Genomic DNA, 22,217 nt, shown 5'->3' on the forward strand with positions numbered 1-22,217 from the left:
GCTGGAGTGATGGGCCTGGAAAGCCACATGGAGTTTAGAAGAGCCAACTTTGCTGGTTTCTAAGAGGAAGTTTTTGCCATTAAGTTACTGAAGTTACCTTAGAACTAGAAAATAGCCATCCATGATTTTCAAAAGTTTTTAATGAAAAAAAAAATGCCGTTTAAATAAGTTTTAATAAGGATTAGAATCTCTGCCACCACATTGATGCTGTTTTTTTTAACTGCATGTCTGTGTACCACTTGTATATCTATACCCATAATGTCCAGAATAGGGCCAGAGAGTATAGTGGAGCCCTCAGAACTGGAGTTATATAATCAGACAGGTGTGAATTACTATGTAAGTGATGGGCATTGTAAATGGGTCCTCTGGAAGCATGGTAGGACCTCTTAACTGTTGAATCCTTTTTCCTACTCAGTACTAGGGTAATATCCTCAAGTTCTGGAAGGCAATCAGACCAATGGCAATATACTGAATTGTTTGGGGGAATCTTTTTGGTACCCACAAACCCATGAACCCACAAAACTCAGGCAGGGGTTTTATACACCTAGCACTCGATATTTTTTTCTGATTTCATTGGATATATTTTATTTACATTTCAAATGTTATCCCCTATCCTTCATTCCCTTCCATATCCCCTTATTCCATCACCCCTCCCACTGCTTCTATGTGGGTGTTCACCTACACACCACCTCCTGCCTCCCAGCCCTGACATTCACCTACACTGGGGCATGGAGCCTTGTCAGGACCACAGGCTTCTCTTCCCACTGAAGCCCCACAAGGCCATTCTCTGCTATGTGAGCAGCTGGAGCCATGGGTCCATCCATGTGTACTCTTTGGATAGTGCTTTAGTCCCTAGGAGCTCTGGTTGATTGAGATTTTTGTGCTCATGGGGCTACAAGTCCCTTAAGTTCCTTCAATCCTTTCCATAACTCCTTCATTAAGGACCCAGTTCTCAGTTCTATGGTTGGCTGTGAGCATCTGCCTCTGCATTTGTCAGGCTCTGGCAGAGCCTCTCGGGATTTAGCTGTATCAGGTTCCTGTCAGTGTGTACTTCTCGGCATCAGAAATATTGTCACGGTTTGGTCAGTGAATATGGCCTAGATCTCCAACTGGGACCATCTCTGGATGGCCTTTCATTCAGTCTCTGCTCTAAGCTTTGTCTCCATATGTTCTTCTGGGAATATTTTTGTTCCCCCTTCTACGAAGGACTGGAGCATCCAGACTTTGGACATTATTCTTCTTGAGGTTCATGCAGTCTGAATTGTATATTGGGTATTCTGAGCCTTTGGACTAATATTTACTTATCAGTCAGTGCATACCATAGTATTTATTTTGTGATTGGGTTATCTCACTCAGGATATTTTTCCTTAAGAATTTCATGAGCTCATGGTTTTTAGTAGCTGAGTAAAACTTCATTGTGTAAATGGACCACAATTTCTATATCCAATCCTTTGTTGAAAGACATGTGGGTTCTTTCCGGCTTTTGGATATATTATCAGTAAGGCTGCTGGAGTATTTTTACTTGTTATAAGTTTTAGCATCTTTGGGCTATATAGAAATAGTGGAATAGCTGTATGTTTAGGTTGTACTATGTCCAATTTTTTTGAGGAACCACCAGACTGCTTTCCAGAGTGGTTGTACCTGTTTACAATCCCATCAATGGTGGGGGTGGATGGAGAAGTGTTCCTCTTTTTCGGCATCCTTGCCAGCATCTGCTGTCACCTGAGTTTTTGATCTTATCCATTTTGACTGGTGTGAGGTGAAAAATAAGTGTTGTTTTGATTTTCCTTTCCCTGACAACTAAAGATGATGAACATTTCTTTAAGGGCTTCTTAATCATTTGATATTCCTCAATAGAGAATTCTTTGATTCACACTGTCCCCCATTTTTTTAATAAGCTTATTTGCTTCTCTGCAATCTAACTTCTTGAGCTTCTTTCTCTCCCTCTAGCCAGAAGAGTGCTGTCTGTCTATGTCCTGGGCTCCTGACTTGGATTTTGTGTTGTTTGTAGTGGACCTTATTTCAGTTACTCTAGTGGTCTGACTCAGTTGTCCACATAGTCCTCTTTTGTTTATTTGTCAGATAACTAACTGACTAGGTGTTTGAACCATTGATGTCCTTCTAGAGAATAGGATAGATTTTGCAATGTGGCAGCATGATGATGTGGGAGGGTGTGTCCTTATGGGACCATGCTGAGGCAGCCTTTTCTCCCCTTCCCCCACCGGGCCCCAAGGTACCAGGATAAATCAAATTTATTCGGTGCATTGGAAACAGATGAGAAGGGAGAGGAGGCAGAGTAAGTATGTGCAGAAAGAAACAGGAATGAGAAAGAAGGGAAGAGGTTGTCTGGGAACATGTGGTGAGAGAGTTGGGAAACCGTAGAGAGAGGGATAGAAGTGTGAGGGGGGGGATAGTCTATTTCTAGCAAGCTGGACTAGAAAACTATTGGGCAGAGCCTAGAAGAAATGCTATCAAACTCGATGTGCAGGGAGATTTGGTGACCTCATCTGTGACCCTGCTCTCAGAAGGTCGAGGCATCCAAAGCCTGCTAATGTGATATTTCCGGATGTTATCTCAAAACAAAAGATAACAAACAAAAAATTGTCCCAGGACACATAGGTAATCAGCATAGCCAGAGTATACTTAATTAGCATGCGGGAGGCCCTGAATTCCATCCCAATATTGACAATAAAAAGCAGTGTGGCAGAAAAAAACTACATGTGCTGTAATCTTGCAAAGAAAAATCATTTGTTGCATTGTTGCAGAGAAAAAAACATGTGTTGCATTGTTGCCAAGAAAAAAACATGTGTTGCAGTGATGTTGAGAAAAAATATATGTTTCAGTGTTGCCGAGGGGGGAAAAAAAAAAAAAAAAAAACACGTGTTGCAGTGTTTCAGAGTAAAAAAAAATGTGTTGCAGAATTGCAGAGGAAAAAAAAACATGTTGCAGTGTTGCAGAGAGAAAAATAACATGTGCTACAGTGTTGCAGAGAAAAAACATGTTTTGCAGTGTTGCAGAGTAAGCACAAGTGTTGCAGTGTTACAGAGAAAAACATGTATTGCAGTGTTGGAAAAAACTGTGTTGCAGAGTCACAGTGAAAAAATATGTGTTGCAGTATTGTAGAGCAAAAATATGTATTGCAGGTTTGCAGTGATGGGCCTGGGAAAGCCACATGGGGTATAAAAGTGCTCACTTTACTGGTCTCTGAGAGGCTGTTTGACGCCATTAAGTTATTGAAGGAACCGAATAACAAGAAAATAGCCATCCAAGATTCTACTCAGATTCAACAGGAGCCACAACTAGGCCTAGGCTCCTCCCACACTTGGTACACACAGTGAGGTGGCTTGAATCTGATGATGGTGGACCACCACCCCCATCTACTCCCAGATCACTGTCAGGTTCTGGAGATCTGGGAGTGCTCCTCACAGGTCTGGGTCCCTACTCTCCAGTTAGAGATGACTCTGAACATATAAAGGTGGTGAGTGTGAGTAAACTGACCTCTGTGTGACTGGACCTGTCATGACAGCCCCGAGCAGGAGGAGGGGACCTCTGTCCTTGACAGCCGTGCCCTCTGTGATGCAGACACTGTCATGGCAACCTCAGATCAGCTTCTGCTGCTAGGCGAGAAGGAGGTAACAGGTGAGGGTCTCTCAGGGATCGTGGGGAGCACAGAGCCCTGGAGTGTCTTGGGCCTTGACCCCCAGATGCCAGTGGCCTCAGCAAGGCAGGGACAGATTTCGTCTGATGTCGAGGGTCTCGCTGAATCAGCGTTTGTAATAACGAATAATGCGGAGAAGGCCCTAGAAACTTTGGGAGAGGAAGCCGAGGCCCACGACATGAGGATTGAACGGGGCACCATATCGGTAGCATCAGAAAAGAAGTCAGAAGTGGCAATGCAAAGGAGTGAGGAGGTGATGAAGGTGGAGCTGAAGCCTGCGGGTGAAGAACTTGACATGTAAGAGGGTACAGGAGGAGTGAGGGAGTCACAGGAGAAGGCAGGGCCTTGGCACCTAAGCATGGATCTTCACATGAACCCGCTGGAGGACATCCAGGTAGAACTGGACACTGAATGCTCAGGCTGACAGGGCCTTCCAACATCTGGAGCAGAAGTTTGGGCAGATGCAGCGACACTCTGTGGAATGAAGGAACTATAACATTCAGAATATCCCAGACTTCTGGATGACTGCCTTCAGGAACCACCCTCAGTTATCCGCCATGATTAGGGGTCAGGAAGCAGAGATGTTAAGGTCCATAACCAATCTTGGGGTGAAGGAACTGACACATCCTAAGACAGGCTCCAAATTCAAGTTTTTTTTCAAAGAAACCCCTACTTCAGAAACAAGCTGATTGTCAAGGAATATGAAGTGAGATCATCTGGTCGAGTGGTGTCTCTTTCTACTCCAATCTTATGGTGGAGAGGGTATGAGCCCCAGTCCTTTATTCGCAGACACCAAGACCTTATCTGCAGCTTCTTCACCTGGTTCTCAGACCACAGCCTTCCAGAATCTGACAGAATCCCCGAGATTATCAAAGAAGTCCTGTGGGTAAACCCATTGCAATACTACCTGGTAATTGCCTGACCTTTCCGAGGAATACCCCAAGGAGGTTCTGCCGATATTAGCTGCTAGGTGGCAAGATAAGATATCCTGAAACACATACCTGACTGTTAATCTGTAAACTGCAACACCTCCCTCTTCCTGTCACGTAGATGCTGTAAAAATTCCACTGCACCCTGCTTCCCCCTTTTTGCCCAGCCCATATAGCTGTAAGCACCAAACCCTCAATGACGCCTTGAAACCATCTAGACTGACTCTTGTCATTCTCTTTCCACTTGGCTTCCTTTCTCTCTCGCCCCCATGACTTTCAGGACAAAGGCCTCTTAAGGACTCTGAATAACCTGACCTGCTGGATGGGTTAAGTGGCGCCCGAACAGGGACTGAAAGAATGACTGGATTACCGGAACCCGAGGAAAGAAATGATTTGCTCATTGTCGCATTGCTCATGCGCTGCAGGAGAAGGAAGGTAAGGTTGAGTGCTCTGTTTTTTCAGTCCCATCAGTCATGGGCAAAAGTCTGGTTAAAGAGGCCACTTTTATAAAGAAAATAAAGCAGACACTTTGGGAGAGAGGCATAAGAGTTAAGAAAAAAAGATTTATTTAAGTTTTTTCAGTTAGTGTCAGAAGTTTGTCCATGAGTCCTAAGCCATAAACCAGATATGCACCCAACAACATGGAATAAGGGGGGATGAGAATTAAATAGTTTGCAAAAACAGGACCCTGAAACCTTCCTTCGCCCTGGCCCTCCTTGGTATTTCCTATGCCCTATGAATTCAGCACTTATAAAAAGGAAAGGTGACAAAGATCCCTCTGTGAAAAAAGCTTTTGAGGAGGCAGCCAACACTGAGGCCTGGGGGGGAGGGGCAGCCACCTCCAGCACTCAGTCACCTACTTGAGCTCAGCTGCCTGCCTGCACTCAGACTCAGGCAGCCTTAGTCCTACCATTCTGCCCTGGTCAGGAGACATCCTGTCTTTCTAGTTCACACTGGAGAAATGTCTAGTTCTGGGTCCCTTAGAAAGAATATCAGGGTCCCTTCGACACATGTATTTCTCTTCTCTTGTGTGTTTGTCTCTTGGCAAGCCATGCTGTCTGTCTGTCCACATATGTCAATTTATGTCCATGTTTTTTATGTTTAAATGTTACTCATGTTTCATTTTCAAAATAAAACGTTAGGTATTTGTCTCTTGATTCAGCTTTAACTTGAGTCTAAGAGGAAACAATTAAAAAAGCAAAAAACTAAAAAAACCCAGGCATTTAGGGCCCTTACACCTAAAGTTAATAGTTTAGCTCAGTTGAAGACCTGCTGGAAGCTGACTTTTAGGATGCTCCTAGAAAAAGGTGCTGACAGATTATTATCTTGGAGCTGTTCCATTGCTTCTCCTAGAAAAATCTGTGTTTGTGGAGCACAATAGGTGACAAAGTTCCCATCTCATAAAACTACAGCTACAAAAAAGCAAAAAAAAAAAAAGTCTACTTTAAATATATAAGATGTGTAGTTACTTCATGTCTACTTTTGACTGGTTTTAAACGGCATAAATATGCTCTGCATGTCTTGTTGGTAAATTATTTTCTCATAAGTAATTGGGTATGATTCAAAAATTGAAATATTAGTAACAAAAAATTTGTTTAAAACTAGTAATTTGGTTAAAGTCACTCTAAAATACAGCATGTGGCATAAAAAAACCCAGGGAAACAGGTTTCTAAAATACCTCTGAATTGGGTTATTTTATATGTAATAAAATAAGATTTAAGACAGTATTGCTGTACTGTAGAGAGTTTGTGTGTGGGAAACTAGCAGCCAAACTTCGTAGCATAAAGCTGATGTGCTCTGATGCACACTATGTGTTGATTTTAGAGAGAGTAGTTTGTTTAGGGGTTAAGTTTTGCTATCTAAACTTTTTTCAAGAGTTCATTGATAGGATAATTAAAACGTCTGAGAAAGTATTTAGAGCTGCTAATGTTAGAATGCTTTTGGTAAAAATGGAGATGCAGGCTCTTCCTACAGGAAGATTTGGCCTTTCAAATGCTTATATTGGGTGCAAGCTATAAAAGCTGAAAGATCTGAGTTAGCCTTACGGGAGTCCTTTTTTATAGACTGGGTAACTATGTTACTCAGCAAATGTTTAACTGTGGTTAGCTGCCTAATCAAGGTCTGGGAAAGCAAAATCAGGACTAAATTAGAGCTTGCTGCATTTACCCCCAGAAAAGGAAATACAGATCTAAGATTTTTTTAATTGGCAAGCCTGCAAACCATTCAAAAAACATTAATTGAAAATGTAATGTCCCTATAGGTGTTAATCAACTGCAGAAAAAATTTTGGCCACTCAATAGCTAGTGCAGGAGCAATTGCAAGCTGGTCACATTATTGCTTCAGCTTTGTGAAGGGTTGAGGCTCTGGAATTACAGCCTGGTTTATTGCTTCAGTTGGCATTCCAAAGAGTTATCATAGATTTTCCAACATCATTTCCATACATTCTTTTGCATCTGGCTTGTCTGCTTGTGGTTTTGAAGAGCCCCTTGAGACATTGGGTGTTTTTGGAAACCTTTGCCTCAGAGAATGGCTGATGGTCTATTATTATTTTACTGCTACCTCAATGGCAGGAAGCTAAAACTTAAGACCCTCAATGTTTACTTGCCAGATAATTGGGTTATCAGTCTTCCTAGCCAGATTGTGACACAGAAAGTTCATTAAGATAATTTACTTTTCAAAAACCATCAGATGTTGACTGAATAAAAACCTTTCCTTAAGCTCACCACAGGAGATACCAAAACTTAGTTTGCTGTTCTTCAAAAATGCAAATGCAGTCTCTGCTTTAAGTTTTGCAGAGAATATAGAGAAAACAGTCAGTTAACAGGAGATATTATAAAGAGTATAGAGTATAATCAATTGTTGGCTGTCTGTATTTTAGCCTCATACCTACAGCATCCCGTTTGGCAAAAAAAATTAATGTAAATTCATCGTTTTTCCTCTTCAAGGGAAGTTTTAGAATCCTATTATGAAAACTTTGCTGTGTTAAAACAAAATTGCATGATAAACTAGTAAAGGTATGTATGTATATACACATATATATATGTGTGTATTGTGTATATATATATATATATATATATATATATATATATATATATATATATATATATATATATATATATAATGTCTTAACCTAATAGAATATTCATTCCTTATTCCAAACAATTAAATTGGTCATTGCTAAATACTAATATTTGGCCTAGTACATGTGCAAACTTTGTCAGACAAAATTTACAGCTGATTATTATTATCCAAAAGACTAGTTGTTAATCCTTTCCCTAATACATGGTTTTTTATTTTCTTGTAAATTTACATGTGCAGACATTTTCTTTTTTTTTTTAAACGACTTTATTTTGCAAAACAAAGATAAATGTAAAGATTTTAAACATTTTTTGCTTAAAATTATACATTTTTGTCAGTACTGTTTTTTCAGACATTAAAATAAATTTTACATAAAACCATGTGAATATGTTTTTTAGTCAGTACTTGATTTTTTTCAAGGGCTTGACAGTATGCATTGAAAACATACTAGTTGCAATAAGCGTAAAGTACATGCAAAACAAAACGCAACATGGAAATAGTCAAAGTCTTCTTGTTTTGTGAATATATGTATGTTTTTTGCTTTCTTTATTTCTTAGACTTCATAGAGTCTGTGAGTTGTTTCTGGGGGAGTGCAAGCCTCTGGGGTTAGCATCCCACTATCAGTGACTGCATATTATGTCTGTTCTTTTGTGACTGGGTTATCTCACTCAGGATGATCTTCTCTAGATGCAGCCATTTTCTTAAGCATTTGGTTAAGTCATTGTTTCTGGTAGCTGAGTAGTATTCCATTGTGTATATGTACCACAATTTTTGTATCCATTCGTCTTCTGAAGGACATCTGGGTTCCTTCCAGCTTCTGGCTATTATAAATAGAGCCGCTATGAACATTGTGGTGCATATATCTTTGTTGAGTATTAAAGTGTCTCTGGGGTATATGCCCAGAAGTGGAATAGCTGGGTCTTCAGGTAGTACTATATCCAATTTTCTGAGGTATCACCAGACAGATTTCCAGAGTGGTTGTATTAGCTTGCAACCCCACCAACAGTGGAGAAGTGTTCCTCTTTCTCTGCAGCCTCGCCAGATTCTGCTGTCATCTGAGTTTTGGATCTTGGCCAATCTGACTGGTGTGAGGTGGAATCTCAGGGTTGTTTTGATTTGCATTTCCCTGATGGCTAAGGATGTCGAGCACTTCCTCAGATGTTTTTCGGCCATTCGGTGTTCCTCAACTGAAAATGATTTGTTTAGCTCTGTACCCCATTTTTTAATAGGGTTATTTGATTCTCTGGTGTCTAGCTTTTTGAGTTCCTTGTACACCTTGGATATTAGGCCTCTATCTGATGTGGTGTTTGTAAAGATCTTTTCCCATTCTGTTGGTTGCCGTTTTGTTTTCTTGACGATGTCCTTAGCCTTACAGAAACTTTGCAATCTCATTAAGTCCCATTTGTTAATCTTTGACCTTAGAGCTTGAGCCATTGGTGTTTTGTTCAGGAAATTTTCTCCTGTGCCTATGTGTTCTAAGGTTTTCCCTACTTTCTCATCTAATAGTTCCAGTGTATCTGGTTTAATGTGGAGATCTTTAATCCACTTACACTTGAGCTTTGTACAAGGAGATAAGAACGGGTCTATTTTCATTCTTTTGCATGTTGAAACCAGTTGGACCAGCACCATTTGTTGAATAGGCTGTCCTTTTTCCATTGAATGTTTACTGCTCCTTTGTCAAAAATCAGGTGACCATATACATGAGGGCTCATTTCTGGATCTTCTATTCTATTCCATTGATCCACTTGCCTATTTCTGTACCAGTACCATGCAGTTTTCAGCACAATTGCCTTGTAATATAGCTTGAGGTCAGGGATAGTGATTCCCGCAGATGTTTTTTTGGTGTTGAGGATGGATTTCGCTATTCTAGGTCTTTTGTTATTCCATATGAAATTGCACATTGATCTTTCCAATTCCATGAAGAACTGGGTTGGAATTTTGATGGGGATTGCATTGAATCTGTAGATTGCTTTTGGTAGGATGGCCATTTTTAAGATGTTGATCTTTCCAATCCATGAACATGGGAGATCTTTCCATTTTCTGAGATCCTCCTCAATTTCTTTCTTTAGAGGTTTGAAGTTCTTGTCATACAGGTCCTTCAGTTCCTTAGTTAGAGTCACACCAAGGTATTTCATAGTTTTTGTAACTATTGTGAAGGGTACCTTTTCCCTAATTTCTTTCTCCACATGTTTGTCCTTTGAGTATAGGAAGGCTACTGATTTGTTTGAGTTAATTTTGTATCCGGCCACTTTGCTGAACTTGTTTATCAGCTGTAGGAGTTCTCTGGTGGAATTTTTGGGGTCACTCAAGTACACTATTATGTCATCGGCAAAGAGTGATGTTTTTATTTCTTCCTTTCCGATTTGTATCTTCTTGATCTCCTTTTGCTTTCTAATTGCTCCAGCCAGGACTTCCAGTACTATGTTGAATAGGTAGGGAGAGAGTGGGCAGCCTTGTCGAGTCCCTGATTTTAGTGGGATTGCTTCAAGTTTCTCGCCATTAAGTTTGATGTTGGCTGTTGGTTTGCTGTATATTGCTTTTATTATGTTTAAATATGGGCCTTGGATTCCTGTTCTTTCCAGGACTTTTAACATGAAGGTTGTTGGATTTTGTCGAATGCTTTCTCAGCGTGTAGTGAGATTACCATGTGATTTTGGTCTTTAAGTTTGTTTATATGGTGGATTACATTGATGGATTTCCTTATGATAAACCATCCCTGCATCCCAGGGATGAAGCCTACTTGGTCATGATGAATGATGGTTTTGATGTGTTCTTGGATTCGGTTTGTAAGGATTTTGTTGAGTATTTTTGCATCAATGTTCATAAGTGAGATTGGTCTGAAGTTCTCTTTCCTTGTAGGGTCTTTGTGTGGCTTAGGTACGAGGGTTATTGTAGCCTCAAAAAATGAGTTGGGTAATATTCCATCTGATTCTATCTTTTGGAATAGTTTGGCGAATATTGGTGTTATATCCCCAATAAATGTCTGATAAAATTCTGCACTGAACCCATCTGGACCTGGGCTTTATTTGGTTGGGAGGCTTTTGATGACTTCTTCTAGTTCTTTAGGTGTTATAGGGTTATTTAGATGGTTTACTTGGTCCTGGTTAAACTTTGGGACCTTGTATCTGTCTAGGAATTCGTCCATTTCCTCCAGATTTTCCAATTTTGTGGAGTATCAATTTTTGTAGTGGGATCTGATGATTTCTTGAATTTCCTTAGTTTCAGTTGTTATGTCACCACTTTCCTTTCTGATTTTGTTAATTTGGATACTCTCTCTTTGCCCTTTAGTTAGTCTGGCTAGGGGTTTATCAATCTTGTTGATTTTCTCAAAGAACCAACCTTTTGTTTTGTTGATTTTTTCAATGGTTCTTTTTGTTTCTATTTGGTCTATTTCTGCCCTAATTTTGATTATTTCTTGCGGTCTCCTCTTTTTGGGTATATCTGCTTTTTTTTGTTCTAGGGCTTTTAGCTGTGCTGTCAGGTTGCTGATGTGAGCTCTCTCCAGTTTCTTTTTGGAAGCGATTAGGGCTATGAGTTTTCCTCTCAATACTGCTTTCATTGCATCCTATAGGTTTGGGTATGTTGTGTTATCGTTTTCGTTGAATTCTAGAAAGTCCTTAATTTCTTTCTTTATTTCTTCTTTGACCATGCTATCCTTTAACAGAGCGTTGTTTAGTTTCCATGTGTATGTGGGCATTTTGTTCTCTTTGTTGTTGTTAAAGACCAGCCGTAGACCATGGTGATCTGAGAGGATGCATGGGAGTATTTCAATCTTCTTATATCGATGAAGGCTCATTGTGTGTCCAATTATGTGGTCAATTTTCGAGAAGGTGCCATGGGGTGGTGAGAAGAAGGTGTATTCTTTTACTTTAGGATAGTATGTTCTGTATATATCTATTAATTCTAGTTGGTTCAAAGAATCTGCTAGTTTTGCAGTGTCCTTGTTCAGTTTCTGTTTCCCTGATCTGTCCATTGTTGAGAGTGGGGTATTAAAGTCTCCCACTATTATTGTGTGGGGTGAAATGTATTTTTTGAGCTTTAGTAGAGTTTCTTTTATGAATGTGGGTGATTTTTTATTTGGAGCATGTATGTTAAGAATTGAGAGTTCCTCCTGACACATTTCCCCGGTAATGAGTAAAAAGTGTCCTCCTTTATCTTTTTTGATAGCTTTTGGTTGGAAGTTTACTTTATTCTATATTAGAATAGCCACTCCAGCTTGCTTCTTGGAGCTGTTTGCTTGGAAGTTTTTTTCCCACCCTTTTACTCTGAGATAGTGTCTGTCTCTGTCTCTGAGATGAGTTTCCTGTATGCAGCAAAAGGCTGGATTTTGTTTATGTATCCAGTCTGATAGTCTATGTCTCTTTATTGGGGAGTTGAGACCATTTATGTTAATAGATATCAAGGAATAATTGTTTCTGTTTCCTGCCATTTTTGCTTTTTTGGGTTGAGTTGTGTCTGTGTTTTTTTCTTCTTTTAGTTTTCTTGTTTAGGAGTTTTCTTGTTTTTACTAGGCTGTATTTTCCCTCCTTGTATTGGGTTTTCGACCTATAATTCGTTGTAGTGCTGGGTTTGTGGTCAGATATTGTGTGAATTTTGATTTGTCTTGAAATATCTTTGTCTCTCTATCGATGGTGATTGATAGTTTTGCTGGGTATAGCAGCTTGGGCTGGCACTTGTGCTCTCTTAAGGAGTGCATGATGTCTGTCCAGGCTCTTCTAGCTTTCATAGTCTCTGTTGAGAAATCGGGTGTGAGTCTGATTGGTCTGCCTTTATATGTTACCTGACCTTTTTCCCTTACTGCTTTTAGTATTCTTTCTTTACTTTGGGTACTTGATGTTTTTACTATTATGTGTCGGGAGGTATTTCTTTTCTGGTCCAACCTATTTGGAGTTCTGAAGGCTTCTTTTATGCTTGTGGTCATCTCATTCTTGAGGGTAGGGAAGTTTTCTTCTATGATTTTGTTGAAGATATTTACTGTGCCTCTTATTTGATACTCTTCTCCCTCTTCTATTCCTATTATCCTTAGGTTCGGTCTTCTCATTGTGTCTTGTATTTCCTGGACATTTCGGGTTAGGAGCTTTTTGTTTTTTGCATCTTCTCTGGCTGTTTTTTCTATGTTTGCAATGTTGTCTTCTGCCCCCGAGATTCTCTCCTCGATCTCTTGTAATCTGTTGGAAATGCTTGCTTCTGTGATTCCTGATTTCTTTTTTTGGTGTTCTGACTCTAGGGTTATCTCTTTTAGCGTTTTCTTTATTGTGTCAATTTCTGTTTTTATTTCCCTCTTCCATTCCTTTATTTCTTTGGTTCTGTTTTCCTCTCATTCTTTGAGTTCTTTGAGTGTTTTTCTTGTTTCTTCTTTAAAAGCTTCTGAATCTTTTTGCTTTTCCTCCCTTTCTTGTTTAAGTAACTCTATCAGCGTCTTGGGGCATGATTTCAGGTCTGTGTCTTCTTTTTCTGGAGTGTTTGGAATTCCGATGTTTGCTACTATGGGAGAGCTGGGTTCTGGTGTTGCTAGATTGTCTTGGTTTCCTTGGGATATACCATTTCTCTTTCCTCTTGCCATTTTGTTGTCAGTGATATGTTCTTGCCTTTCCCTTGTATCTTGTCTTTGTCCCTGGTACACTTTCCGTGTGCACTCCGCAGAGATCTCTCTACTCCCCGGCAGCCCAGGTTCTGGGTGTCAGCTAGGCCAGGCTCCCCTCTGCATACTGAAGTCGCCTCCGGGTGGGCACAGACGTTTCTAAGATCTGTTCCCCGTCACTGGATCGGGGAGAACAGGGCAGGTCAGGGCAGGGGGTGCCCTTTCCGTGTGCACTCCGCAGAGATCCCTCTGCTTTCCACAAGCCTAGGTCTCCCACTCACCAGTTGCTCAGCCTGTACAAGCCGCCTTTCCGGCTGGCAGTTGGGCCAGGCTCTGCTCTGTGTCCTGAAGTCGTCTCCGGGTGGGAACAGAAGTTCCTAAGATCTGTTCCCGGTCACTGGATCGGGGAGGACAGGGCAGATCAGGGCAGGGGGTGCTCTTTCCGTGTGCACTCCGCAGAGATCCCTCTGCTCCCCAGCAGCCTAGGTCTCCCACTCACCAGTTGCTCAGCCTGTACGAGCCGCCTTTCTGGCTGGCAGTTGGGCCAGCTTAAGGTAAAATTTTTCATCTGCAATAATAACAACACTTCATGTTGAATACCTTTGTAAAATTTATTTTCTTTTGAACATTGTAAGATAGATCTTACACTGACAATAAGATATTCTACTCTAAAAATATGTTGTCTAATACACTGGCAGTCTGAATCATGGGTTAGTGTTTGGGCATATTTATCTGCTCTACACAGACTTGCTATAAGTAACATGTACTAAGTTACAGAGTGTGAAAAACAAGATATTTCAGGCTTTCACATTACATTTTGAGAATACTGTCAGAACTGGGCTAAATATATTTCATATATAAATTTATATTTATATGGCATATAAATATATATCAGTTTTCCAATAATGTGGCCAGTCGTAATTATATAGGACATTATTTAATGAATCTGTAAGTAAATATATTTTTAAAATTAAACAGTATTACTTTCTTCCCATGAACTGCATATGCTTTTGTGTAAGTCAAGGTTTATCTGGCTAAAATGCAAGATCAATAAAGAATAGTGGATTAAAAGAGGTGAGATATGTGTATTAACTTGAATGCCTAAAATACAAAGAGCTGTTAGTAAAATGTACTGTGCAACTAAGTGTACTTCTGTTATAAGCAGAATAGATTGAGTCTAAATTTACACTCTATGGAGTATAATTCCCTAAATTCTAGCAAATTATAAAGATTAGTGTAGATTCAGCAGCCTTAGTCATTTTTAATGTGATTAAATAGCATTGATCTGTCTTAGCTATTGAGAAACTCATAAGCAAAGTAGATTGAGTCTAAATTTACACCTTATGGTTTATAATTCTCTGAATCCTAGCAAATTCTAAAGATTAGTGTAGGATCAGCAGCCTTAGTCATTATTGAAAGTTATTAGATAATATGAATCTGTCTTTACTATTGAGGAACTCATTCAATGAAGGGAGAATGACTTGTTTGGTGTTTTCTTTCTTAAAACTCAATATTGCTCAACCCTAAAAAAAAAATACAGGAACAAATTTAGGGGAAAACAAACTGAGAAAGAGGAAGCATCAAAGACAATGGCTACTTCTCACTTTTCTTTACTATTGAGTCCTTGACTAAAGGAGTTGTGTGAGAATCTATTTGTTTTATTTGCATTTCTAGAGCTGAGGAGCCAACACATGACCTTGTGCTTGCTAGGCAAGTACTGTACCTCTGAACTAAGTCCCTGTTTGAGCATTTTAGGAAAGAGTGAGTAACTTGGAAGCTGTGCTTTACTCACAGCTAATATCTGCTCTGATCCATTGGACTGCCTTCATCCATTTCTCCTGACTTCTCTCCTGTTATCACTCAACCTCAATCCCCCCCCCATCTCACAACTTCTGCAATCACCAGAAAGCTCAGTCACTCTCCAAAATCCTCAAGTCACCATCACAGGTGGACCCTTGATTCTGTGTTTTCTCTACATGAGAGCACACACAGACACACACACACACACACACACACACACACACACACAGCTACCTACCTATCTACCTACCTTCCTACCTACCTACCTAAGTTACTCTGCTTTCTGCCTCTAGCTCACCAATATATACAGCGACAGCCACCGTTTCCTGGTCAGATGGCAATCTCTGGTTACAAAATGATGTAAACCACGTTCCTTTGGAGACTGTCACTATCTAGGAGAAGCCTTCATTCAGGGGCACTGAGAGTCTACAGAGGTCCACCACCTCCCATACCCCATGCACTGCCTAGGTCTTAAGTCACAGCTGGTGGAGGGAGAGTCCTCTAAGAGCCTCCAAAACACAAGCCTGCCAGTGCTTTCCAATTATCCTTCCCAACCAAGCTGTCTGGAGGCATCTGTTCTGATGCAACCAAGAGAGCTCTATCCAGGCAGGCCTGCTCTGAGGTCTCAGAGGTGCAAGGCCCGGAACACCAAAACAATACCTTTACTTCCACCCTGCATATTGTTGTCTCATCCACCAAAACACAAGGCCTAGAGAGAACTATTCCCCTGCAAGGCACCTAGGACCTTTGTACACACTTACTCAGCCTAGCTACTCCCTGGGGATATAGCCTTAAGGGTTGCCTCTATATCCAAACCTGTTCTTCCCAGACAACACTGACCTCAAGGAAACAAGAACTGCTACACTCTGAACCCTTGCTGGATCTGCTTCAAGTCCCTCGGGGCCTAAGTTCCTAACCCCAGGACAGATAAAAATTAAAGAGACTAAGAGACACACAAAGTGGAAGGAAGGAGAGATAAGGTAAAGGAAAGACTGAGAGATACAATGAACTTCTGGTCCTCTAAGATCCAAGACTGTGGATCTGTTAATTCGATAAGCATCTGTATTTCTCCAGCAAATCCCTGGACAGGACAGAGACAGGAAGGCCAGGTGTCTTTTGACCCTTCACCCTGGCTGATCTCCCAGAATGTTAGGGAATGTGTACTAGTCAGGAGAAGCCAGGAGTTGTATGCTGCCTGCTTGGGTGTGAGGAATCACAGCCAGGAGGCCATCAAGGCAACAGTCCTGGGTGGTACCCTGGCAGCCCAACCTGTTTTGAACCCCTTTGGGATTATGGAAGACTCAGCCTGTGTCTACTCAGATCCAGCAGCCACATCACGGCTTAGGCTCTCTGCTCTTTTGGTACACACAATGAGGTGACTTGAATCTGATGATGGTGTACCACCACCTCCCATCCACCCACAGACCACTTTGGGGTTCCGGAGACTTGGGAGTATTCCTCACAGGTCTGGGTCCAAACTCTACGGCTAGAGATAACCCTGAACATAGAAAGGGGGTGAGGTGGGATTTAGGTTGTCAGGGTCATATCTGTCCAGGAGAGCTAGCTGCCTTGCCTTGAGATATTAGACAGCCCAGAAGCTGGGTAGCCTGTTCCGAACCCTGTCTTTCTGTGTTTAACACTGGAAGGTGGGGGTTGGGAGGGCTGTCTGGAATGGTGAATGCTCCGGAGCCTCAAGGACAACATAGGGGACCTAGAAATGTCAGGTGTACAGGGACAGGCTGAACAAGTTCCCCAAGAACACCCAGAGGCAGGCCTTGGTACAGATCGCTGTGTAGGGTGATCTCAGTGGTGACCCTGTCCAACCTAAGATGTCTGCCAGCTCTGGTGGTATATCTCTGTACACCAGTATTCAAGAAGCAGAAGAAGAATCACAATAATGTTGAGGCTAGACTTGTCTACAACAATGAAGTACAATAAATCCTGGGCTACATAAGGAGACCTTATCTCAAAACATGAGAGACAACAGGACCTGTTAACATTTTGCAATTTTTGTCTCCATTAAAAGGGGATAAAAATCTCTGAAGCCATCCCATCTCCCTGAATGCAGTTACCTTGAGGTCAGCACTGAAGTTGTTGATCTTTTGCCAGCCTGAGTTTTCCAGAGAAGGCCCTAGAAACTCGGGGAGAAGAATCCCAGGAACAAGACATGAGGATTGAACAGGGCACCATCACGGTAGCATCAGAAGAGAAGTCAGAAGTGGCAATGCACAGGAGTGAGGAGGTGATGAATGTGGAGCTGAAGCCTGGGGGTGAAGAACTGGACATGTAGGAGGCTAGTGGAGGAGTGAGGGAGTCACAGGAGAAGTAAGGGCCTTGGCACGTAAGCATAGATCTTCACACGAACCTGCTGGAGGACATCCAGGTAGAACTGGACACTGTTTATGCTCAGGCAGACAGGGACTTCCAACATCTAGAGCAGAAGTTTTGGCAGATTCGGCAACACTCTTTGGAATGAAGGAATTACATCATTCAGAATATCCCAGACTTCTGGATGACTGCCTTCAGGAACCACCTTCAGTTATCTGCCATGATTAGGGGTCAGGATGCAGAGATGTTAAGGTCCATAACCAATCTGGAGGTGAAGGAACTGAGACATCCTAAGACAGAATGCAAATTCTAATTCTTTTTTCAAAGAAACCCCTACTTCAGAAACAAGCTGATTGTCAAGGAATATGAAGTGAGATCATCTGGTCGAGTGGTGTCTCTTTCCACTCCAATCATATGACAGAGGGGTATGAGCCCCAGTCCTTTATTCGCAGAAACCAAGACTTTCTCTGCAGATTCTTCACCTAGTTCTCAGACCATAGCCTTCCAGAATCTGACAGAATCCCTGAGATTATCAAAGAGGACCCGTGGCTAAACCCATTGCAATACTACCTGTCTCCTGAAGGAATCCTTAGACCCAGATGTAGCCCATTAAGGGATCCTATGGAGATTCTCAGGCCTTTTGGCTTCCAGTCAGATTAACTTTTACCTTTGAAATGCAACTGAACAGGTCCCTGTGCTTGAGCAGATGCAACAGGTACGCAGTGATTTGACTTCTTTTCTCCTGACTCTTCTGCATCTTCTGTCTGAATAGTTTCTCCACCTCCACATTAAGACTGAAACTTCTTCTGCTTTCACATGGCCCCCATGCTGTTCTGAGTTAGTATTTGCTGGTTCATGGACAGGGCTTGTACCTTTTCTAAGAGTAACAATGGAACTGTACATTAAACTGTGAATCCTGTTTTCAGTTTTACCCACTTACTGCCACCTAGATGTCTTTATCTGTTTACCTGTTCAGCATGTGGCATTGTGGACTCAAACGTTTGGGACAGTTGGTTGCACCTAAGGTTGTTGCAGGAGTGGGCCAACTTCTGTGTGATTTTGTTACTTTTTCTAGGCTACATCACACTTTGTTTGCCAGTACTCCTCACCCACACTCTCCCACCTTTCTCCTGTTATTAGAGAAAAGTAGCTCAGAAACATCTGTAACATTAGGAGTTGTAGTTCACTGAGCATTTCCGGAGAGGATGCTCTGTAAGAGGACACAGAACTCTGCCTTGTCTCTGTCTTACCCACTCCTCAACCTGGTTAGCAAGCCGTAGAAAGCTTATAGGGAGACTAAAGTAGACACACACTTCCTAATGGTTTATAAAAGAAGGAAAGGGATTGTGATGGGTACTCTAAGTATGGAAAGTGAGATGAAAAGGTGTAGAACCAAAATAAGTCACATAAGATTGGTCTGAGGATGAAGACAGGATGTGTGCTTTCACAGTTTGGTCAAAGGCGATGGGAAGAGAATTTCTCAGGAAAATACTATCTCTGAGTCTTGAATTTTGCCTAGACCATGCTATTTAAAGAAGTAGGGCCAGTTTTTGGTTATTTTCCTCTCTATGTCTGATCTGATGTCAGTGAAAGTGTAATATTGTACTCATATTTTACCAATATTCAGTAAAATGTGACTTGTTTCATCTTCTGGAGAAATTTAAACACTTCTGTTTGCATTCACTTGAAACCATTTAGAAGAACAATAGTCTTTACAATACTGAAACCTAAGTGAATATTCATAACAGTTTTCAATAATAATCCAAATTATTATTAAGGTTGGATAATTTGGTCTTTAGTAAATGTGTCTCTCAAATTACTGTCTTCATGGGAAAATAAATATGTGACTTGACTGCCTTGATAGTCTCTTCTTAAACTGCACATAGCTGTAAAATTTCTTTGTCAGATTAGCACTGTATTATGAGTATATTTCTTGCCATTTTTATGCATCATGGTATATAAAAGCACGGCACCCTGTTAGATAGCTTTTTTTCCTCACCTTGACTATAAACCTGCCTGAATGGGTTTGATAATTAACAAGACTGTTGAATTATCAGATTTCGTAAATGAACACAATAAACATTATCCCAGAGGTATCAAGGGAACACAGTATTGTTTCTCCTGCTTAAAGAGTGATTGTTACTGCTAGAGTTTTGTTGCTTCAGAAGGTTGACAGTTACAACTGTTTAATGAGATTTGAGACCCTTCCACAAAACTTGTGCAGTACTCCCATATCTTCACTCTTCAGTCTCACAATTTGTCTCCACAGATGATATTTTCGTGTTATTGAAATGTGCATTTCATAAGCAGACACGAATAAAGTACTTACCAGTTAATATACCATTTCAGACCCTTTCATCTGTTTAAATATTAATTTTATTATTATCTTCCATTTGTCAGATACTTCAAAGGTTTTATCATAACTTCTCGGCTATGTATTATTTCTTTTCCTTAGTGAGAGATAACCTTTCTAGGGATACTTTTTGCTGGTAAATATAGTAATTACTCACTGTGCCTAATTACACACTTTTTAAAAAGGCATTTTGCTAGGCCTTGAAAAGGAAAATGGATACATTCCATTCCTTTTCAGACCTAATATGCAAATAATACCATGATAGAGTAGGTAGAGAAAGATTCTATTTCTCATTTTTACTTTTATTTCCCTCAGAATTTAGAAAACTAACGAAATATATCTAAGTTTATTCAGTTTTTTCTTGCCACTACCATGCATTGCACATAGTTGTCAGCAATTTATACATTGACAAAATGAACCACACAGATGGTAGAGGTAATTGTCCAGAAAGACTTAGTGTAACGGAAAGAAGTTTCTTGCTATCTGTGTTGTTAAACCAAGACATCCTGGGTTTTGGCATAAGTGTTAGGAAAAGGATGAAGAGTGTGTGTGGGGGGGTATGGCCTGTGGAGGTGTAGTGATGACAAGAGGTGTGGAGGGTGCCTCTGGAGGACCCATGTTGGGAATCCCTTCCACATAAGGAACCGGACACACCAGGATAGAGTACAGAATACAGTTTATTCAGGTCATGGGGGAGTTAAGAGGGTAGTAGAGGCAGAGAAAGAGAGGAGTAGAGGTTGCCATGAGCAAGTGGAGAAAGAGGGCATAAGGGAACAAGAGCAAGAGAAGGAGGAGGGGGCATGCAGCACCTTTTAGAGGGTCAGGTCATTGGGGTGTAGCATACCTGGCTGTTTCCAGGTAACTGAGTGGTGGGGTTTACCGAATCCCAACAATCTTGCCTTAGAAACCATGATGATAGTTTTCAATCCACTTGTAAAAGTAATGTCAGAAGAATTTGCAAAGCAGTTTCATAAATAGCAAAAGGCTCTTTTAATGATGAGACAAGGTTTAGACTTTTTAATGTATTATTTATCATCTGCGATAACAACACCACTTCATGTTGAATACTCTTGTAAAATTTATTTCCTTTTGAACATTTTAAGGTAGATCTTACACTGACAATAAGATATTATACTCGAGGCATATGTTGTCTAATACACTGGCAGTCTGAATCATGGGTTAGTGTTTGGGCATATTTATCTGCTCTACACAGACTTGCTATAAGTAACATGTACTAACTTACAGAGTGTGAAAAACAAGATATTTCAAGTTTTCACATTACATTTTTGAATAATGTCAGAACTGGGCTAAATATATTTCATATATAAATTTATATTTATATAGCATATAAATATAAATCACTTTTCCATTAATGTGGCCAGTCATAATTATATAGGACATTATTTAATGAATCTCTAAGTAAATGTATTTTTAAAATTTAAACAGTATTGCTTTCTTCCCATGAACTACATATGCTTTTGAGTAAGTCAAGGTTTTTCTAGCTAAAATACAAGATCAATAAAGAATAGTGGGTTAAAAGAAGTGAGATATGTGTATTAATTTGAATGCCTAAAATACAATGAGTTGTTTGTAAAATTTCCTGTGCAACTTAGTCTACTTCTGTTATATGCAGAGTAGATTAAGTCTAAATTTACACTTTATGGTTTATAATTCTCTAAATTCTATCAAATTTTAAAGACTAGTGTAGATTCATATTTTTTATAATAAAATGGTTATCATCTAATGTAGAGATAAGCACTGTATTCAGAAATCACTGACTGTAGATGTTATAATAACTGAAAATTAAACCTGAAATAGGTTATTCTATTCTATGCATGTGCAGTATAGTACAATTGCCGTGTATGTATTACATGAGCTTTGTATTTAACAGTTTTTTAGCTGCAACAAATCTGGGCTTGGCATTGTATCAGGTCACTTTCCTGAGTGCTTAACAGTTGAAGGAGCATGCTTCACTTTTGAATAGTAATATGGTCTTAAATGTTAGCACCCTTAGTCATTTTTGGATGTGATTAGATGAGATGGATTTGTCTTTGCTATTGAGAAACTCATTCAATGAAGGGAGTATCACTTGTTTTGTGTTTTCTCCTTAATACTCAATATTGCTCATCCCTAAAAAAAAAAAAAAAAAAAAATTCACAAACAAATTCAGGGAAAAAAAAACTGGCAAAGAGGAAGCATCAAAGACGTTGGCAACTTCTCACTTTTCTTTACTATTGAGTCCTGGACTAAAGGATTCCTGTGACCATCTATTTGTTTTATTTGTATTTTTAGAGCTGACCCAATGCAGGACCTTCTGCTTGCTAGGCAAGCACTGTACCACTGAGCTATGTCCCTGTTTGAGCATTTTAGGAAAGACCTAGTAACTTGTGAGCAATGCTTTATTCACGGCTAATTGCTGCTCTGATCCATTAGACTGCCTTCATCCATTTCTCCTGACTTCAGAGATTCTGAAGACCTTCAAGAAGGTTC

General features: G+C 40.3%; 1 pseudogene across 1 annotated transcript; it reads left to right on the plus strand.

Annotated features, from left to right (window-relative positions):
* The first annotated feature begins 4,016 nt into the window (after positions 1–4,016).
* On the plus strand, positions 4,017–18,034 carry LOC308415092 (testis-specific Y-encoded-like protein 1; annotated as a pseudogene). Its single transcript has 2 exons — positions 4,017–4,535; positions 17,915–18,034. The product of its transcript is annotated as a testis-specific Y-encoded-like protein 1 (transcript).
* The last annotated feature ends 4,183 nt before the right edge of the window (positions 18,035–22,217 follow it).

Source organism: Micromys minutus, assembly GCF_963924665.1.
Source record: "Micromys minutus genome assembly, chromosome: X".
NCBI lineage: Eukaryota > Metazoa > Chordata > Mammalia > Rodentia > Muridae > Micromys > Micromys minutus.